The sequence below is a fragment of the Cydia pomonella genome, chromosome 8 (assembly GCF_033807575.1).
Source record: "Cydia pomonella isolate Wapato2018A chromosome 8, ilCydPomo1, whole genome shotgun sequence".
Classification (NCBI taxonomy): domain Eukaryota; kingdom Metazoa; phylum Arthropoda; class Insecta; order Lepidoptera; family Tortricidae; genus Cydia; species Cydia pomonella.
The window spans coordinates 9,164,103-9,170,881 of NC_084710.1; the positions used below are offsets into that span (position 1 = coordinate 9,164,103).

Here is a 6,779-nt window from a genome sequence, read left to right on the forward strand (position 1 = left end):
GTATTGCCTAGTACTCACGGGCCACAACATTATCCTTAAACTCGTATGATTCTTGTAGGACTAGGTCGATTTGTGTAGCCTATGAATTTAAAACCCATTTATATTAGAAAGCAAAATTACTTGGATATGTATGTAGATGTTATTTAAACAAACAACAGAATTTACGTCATGTATCAATCAAAAGAATCAACAATCGTCATTCACACATTTGACATACAATAAAATGATTTCTAAGAAAACGTCTGATGACGATTATGACGTTTGATGACAGTTAATAATTGTTATTATTCTTGAATGATGATTTGATTTGTAAACACAATTTACAAACGTAGTGCTTACAAATACAAATACATAGTATTTGTAAACACTATCTACATATAACTAAAAGAACTTTTCGTTTGGATTTTTTTAAAGTATATATTTGTTAACATTATGTTTTCAACTAAAGGGGCCCACTGCGTAACAGTCCGCCGGACGGTATCGGCCTGTCAGTTGTTCGGAACTGTCAACTTTTTGCAGAACCGTCCGGCAGACTGTTAATCAGTGGACTCCTTAAAGCCTTCTTTAATTAGCTAATTACTGTACCGAATCAATCAGCCTATTATATACATGACTAATGACGAACTACGATGTGTCACAGGGTAGCTTAATATTTATTTGCTATGGGTGATCCGAGACTTTGTATGAAAAAAAGTAATCGCCATATAAAAACAGTGATATATTAAACGTTATTATAGTTTCATAATAGTCGATACTAAGATCCTGTTTCACAGATTGTACATTTGTGTCAATTTAGATATTGAAATTAATTAAGATATTATATGGCGTTAGCTTAAAAAGACACTAAAAAGCATTGCAAGTGACCTTTAAATCATAAAACTGCAGTAAAATTTATATATATATAAATATTGAAATATTGTTTTATAATGTATTGCCTACCTCAATATTCAATTCAATAATTAATCAGAGTAAAAAAAAAAGGTTCTTTTTATATATTTGTTTAGCTAATTGTGTCTCAGTAAGTGCTCAATCATGTTCACTAATGTATACCTACTATTCTGTAACTACCTTCTTAACTATTTACTTATATCAAGATTTGACCTTGTGGATTACTGTAATTGGCTTTATACACTTACAATTTAAAATTGCACATGTAATTATTATAAGCTGTTGTAATCCTGAATAAATAAAAATAAAATAAAATAAAATATATATATATATATATATATATATATATATATATATATATATATATATATATATATTATATATATGTATATATAACCACAACTATTTTCTCGCAGTCGTTTAGGATTTCTTCTGTAATAAAGGTGTAGAATAGAATAAACCTTTTAAGTATTTATAAAGGTATTGTATTTCTTATAGCCTTCTATTCCTGATAGTTATACAAATCTGCCCATCATTCTTTCTAATAATAGAAATGAATAGCGTAACTTACAATTCATCATAATTTCCATCATGTCAGCTGAAATGGCGGCCATTGTACAAAGGACGAAGTGTTCCCTAAGGATTGGAGGAATTACCCATTACGATTAGTCGTGTCTATTATTACATGCGAATTCATATAGTTTGTATAAAAAGAAATGCGTTAAATATTTCCACTACAAATGAAATAAAATTCTAACCTCTATTTAGAATAAATTTAAAAGTGGAAAAATGTGAGAGACTGTCTTGGGTGAGACTTGAACTCACGGCCTCTGGAAAATTTAAGAATAGAGGTATCTGGCGTGCAAACGGTTCACTTATTATGTTAAAAAAATTGATATATTTAAATACTATATACAATACAAAATTTAAACGTGCCGACAAATAACGATTTTCTGTTTCGTTGTGTAGGCAAAGGCTCCTATTTACATATTACTTAACTTGCAAAATATCTGAAATGGTTACTTTTGTTTATGTATTTTGTGCAAAAACATAATACGTATTTTTTCAAGCAATCATTATGATGTCAACCGAGCCATTGTTAATGCTAATTATCATCATAATTGTGAAGTAAGAACAGTCGCCATCAAAACAGACGATTTATTTGATGACAACTGCAACTGTACTTCACCTACTCTACTTCACTTTTGAATTTGAATCTTCGTAATGTTATACAACATTACGTAGTTATTAGGTATAGGTAGGGTCGGTACCTTATAGTTTCAAACACAAGTAATTATTATGGGGCCAAGCAAAATGGGTACCTAAATAAAATACTACACGCCGTTTTTTCAAGTCCGTTAATTTGAAGGGTCGATTCCTGAGCTTAAATTAATTAAATTAAGTAACTTTCTCAAAGAAACCGTTATTCTAATTAACTCCATTTTGGAAATAATCGACGATTTATTTTTATCTGATAAGGCCCTTATGAGCGTGTACACTTGTCTTAGGGCCTGTTTTTTATATTGATTAGTGTTTAGTATGAGTTTATACATTTGCTACTTCTTCTTCTTCTTTTAAAATATGGCTTCCATCAAATCTATGATGATTTTGCCAATGTCAAGTTTCGTTGTAAGTTTTAAGTGTGCTCGTAGAGCATGACGTTGTTCGGTAGTTGCTTTTAGTAAAGAGATAGCTGGACTTTACTAAAAGCCACGATGGATTGCCGGATGTTGATTAAAACATGGTTAAACGCGTTTCAAGATTAGTTTTTCATTAACTGCACACTTCCACGATAGTTCACTGCATAATAAGCTATCAATACTACACTTTGAACAACATAAATGAGCAAAACACAAAAAAATATTCTCGAGACGTCTTCGCCATCTTGAATCTCAACAACAACCATCCATTTGCTACTTAACGCAAGTGCTATCTCCGGACTATCGATATTCGAAATGTCATTGACATGTCATAGTTTTCAATTGTTTGGTTGATTTAAATTATAATGTCCGTGTTACAACAACATTATTAGGTAATTAGTTTTAACGAAAAAAAGATTAACAATGCCATTTAGTTTCCTTAAATGTACTTAGCCATACCCCGAAGTTAAAGGAGTTTAAAGAACAGCGTGTAAGTATTATTGCACAAACATGTTAATGAAATTCAGTTTTAAGTCAATAGGTGCGTCAGAAGCAAAGATACATTGACTAAGTAAGATGCGTAAAATCTAAGACAATTTCGTGCTTCGAATTTGATAGGTATGTAAACAAGATGGCGCCGTACAGCTCGATACAGTTTGCGGTAACTCTGATTATACAAAGTTGACGTTTGACATTTCAGTGACCACAAGACATGGCGCAGTTCAGCGCCATCTCTTTTGAATGTCAAACTAAGGGGCACGTTTTTTCTTAGACTTTATCTCTCTATTACAATCAATTCTCTTTGGTCAGAAGTATTTGCGTACTTTCCACCAACAATAATTAAATAAGTACCTAATTGTTATTTATCGACCGCAGTGTTAAATCCCTGGCACAGCAATATATAGTTGGTGTGTATTATAACATTTATAACCTGCTTTGATGAAAAATCTCTGTACACCCGGATCAGAACTAAAATAACACACACAGTTGCGTGTACCGAACAAATGACAAAATAGATACAAAGGGTTATCACAAGTCAACTTACGAGAGACAAAACTTCTGTTTTGGGGCGGAGATACGATTATAATGAAGTAATAAAATATCAAGGAGTTTCATGACATTAGTGCTGGGATAAATGTCTAAATTAATTAATTAATATTTGGATACAATCTTACAAAGCTTGTACTATGGGTACTAGGCGACGATATACATTCGTATATACTCATAGGTAAATACGGTGTATACTTATATACATAAAAAACACCCATGACTCAGGAACACTGTGTTCATCACACAAATAAATGCCCTTACCGGGATTCGAACCGAACATCGGCTTGATAGGCAGGGTCACTCACTACCCACTACGCCAGACCAATCGTCAAAGTATATTGATTTTATTTAACGCCACGTCATGTTGCGATACTTTATTAAAGTACAAAAAATAAAATGTAAGATAAAACTTTAGTGCCATAATTTAGGTGCATTTCTACGAATAGTCTGAATAATGTTTATCAAGATTAAACAAAAATCGTAAAAACGCACCACTCACGTTTTTTACTTTCAGCTAAGTCTAAACAGAATGCTTCACAAGAGATCGGTAAAAATAAATATTTCAGGCTTTCTTTATTACAAGCGCGTGATAAATTTTTACATCTCCCCTTGCCGGGAAAAAATGTTTTTGCCGACAAAAGTTTTTGCCTCTTATCGACAAAAGTGCGTGATGGTGGTACGATTACGAGTATCTACGTGGCAGGTCCAGTCACGTAGCCAATCGTACCTACGTTACACTTACCGGGTTTTCTGACCACAGGTAGGGACTAACCTAAAAACCGTGTTGGCTAATCGTGACGCGCGCGACTGACGTAAATCCCTTTTGCTTCATTAGAGGTACTCTTAAATGTGACGACTATTTACACGTTCATTGTACTGCGATGTTACTGACCAATGACTCATCTAGAGAGCCTTGACATGCTGAAGGTTTTTCCCAGAAACTTTGCCAAGGGCTATGTACCTAACTCAATTTAACTCCCTATGAAAAAAAAACAACGTGTTTTGTAATAAAAGTAACGAAAAAATGTTACTATATTCATTGCCTAATCCGATAATGCTTTATAATTATATGAAAAATTATTCGATTTTCGCTTATTATCGCGCAGCGCATTATGTACCTAAGTATTTTATTATTATCCTTAAATAATAATGATAAACCTTGAGAGTGTATATATCTAGTATGTAAATACCCTGAATATTTAGATAGATACCTACTTATTAAACGAACTAGTCAGCTATGAGAAATAAAAAATAGCTGATATTTATTGACCAATTTAGGAACCTATCTGTTAGTGACGTAAGTACGATACACCTAGTTCTTAAAGATTATATATCCTTGGGAGTTGTCCATTCCAAATTGATCTACTTATCAACATTGTTGTAAATACAAGAACAAAAAGTGGAATCGTCCACTTATTCCGTATATCAATTGTTGTCGGTTGACTAACAATCATTAACTAGGCAATTTTATTATCGCCAACATGACTGATGATAATCTCACGGCATCTTTCAAGCCAAAAAATCATCGACGAGTATGTATCTAATCATGAACGAATGGATCACATTACAGAGTAGGTACAGTTAATACTTGCTCCGTCGCAGAATTATTAAATATTTATTTAGAAAATAACTAAACTATTTCATTTAAATTAACTATTTATTTTCTAATATTCAGAAAACAATAGAAATAAATTTTCCTTTGTTTAAAATATTGTTTGTAGTAGGGCCTACCTATGGTGCACTCTGGTAAATAAAAACATATATATTTGATTCCTTTTTACTGGTTGTATTCGATTTACCATTATATATTGCATACAATCTAGCTTATATGTGCGCGATGCTTAACCGCCATTAAAATATTTACGCATGAAAATCCGTATCCGTAAGAAACTGTTTATTTGAAAAAAACCCCCTTCGTCAGAAACAAAAGTATTTATTAATTATTGTTTTCATTTGTGATCGTTAGAATCGATCATAATATTATCGTACCTATTAGGTTATGACCCGCGCTCATACGCAAGTGGCCAGTTCTTATATAAAGGCACGCGCGACGCGCCCACTTCAGAACCGCATTGACACTCGTCGAACGCGCTACTGTGACTGTGAAGTGCTTTGGAAGTGCAGTGACCATGTTTACCAATCCATTTGAGAGGAAGCACTCGGCGCTGAGGCAAGTCTTAGACCGCTTCATCGGGAAGGAGGCCAGGCTCAGCTTTCGCAAGAAGAAGGACCTAACCAAGATCGGAGGGACTGTGTCTGGGAGCACGTCCTCGGTGGCGTCGTCCTCCAGCTCGGAGTTCATGCCCCGCTTCACCAGGCAGAGATGAAGGAGTCTGTGGCGAATTGATACCAGTGAATAATTTTGGAGATGCTGTTATTATGAACAGGTTGGTTTCAGTATTTCTTACATGCCCTTTAACGTCCGCTTTTTGCACCCTGTTATTTTCGATTTATTTTTATAAGAGTTCAAAACATTCATAAAAATTTTACCTTGGTCTTAAGGAATAACTCCCTAATTACAAATATCTCTAGATATATCCCCAGAAGTTTGTATTGTTTAATTTTAGATACTATAATTAACTCTTATAATTTCTTTCAAAGTAATAAGACTCTGATTTGTAACTATATACTTGATAGAAATTAACTTAATATGTCAGCCAGACTTTCAAATACATAAAAGTCATAACTTTTTTCTTCGACATTAATCGACCAACTAATGAAAATCAGACGTCATCTCATAAATAACAAAACGTGTGATAAAATTCTCGATGCTAATCTTTTTGTTTCTCTTGTCTGCAGAACGATGGGACCTGTCTGTTGACGTCAGAACAGGGAACCGGCTGCCGATGCTGACGAGTAACGGTCGCTACACTAGGATGTGTGTTTGTTGCAATAAAATTAATTAACTGACTTTTTTGTGTTTACTTTATTATCCTGCCACAGTTTTACTATCTTAATTCTGGTTGGTCAAGTAGTTTTTCGGTGGATTGTAGTAGAAGTTAACTTAGTTTTGGGACTATGAGTCGCTTAACTTCTCACTCGGATAAATTCATACTACCTTTATATTATATACTCTTTAATCATGGTGGATTTATCAGAGTTTAAAGTTAAGGGACTCATATCTAATTAAAGTGTATAACTAAAAAAAAAATTATATACCGATTTGTAGACAAAAAAATTATTTACTACCAGCGCGTTTTT

General features: G+C 33.4%; 1 long non-coding RNA gene across 1 annotated transcript; it reads left to right on the forward strand.

The window, feature by feature from the left end:
• Positions 1 to 2,798: 2,798 nt before the first annotated feature.
• Positions 2,799 to 6,489, forward strand: LOC133520499 (uncharacterized). The gene is made up of 2 exons (XR_009799765.1): positions 2,799 to 5,965; positions 6,378 to 6,489. It is a non-coding gene; the product is annotated as an uncharacterized LOC133520499 (long non-coding RNA).
• Positions 6,490 to 6,779: the final 290 nt, after the last annotated feature.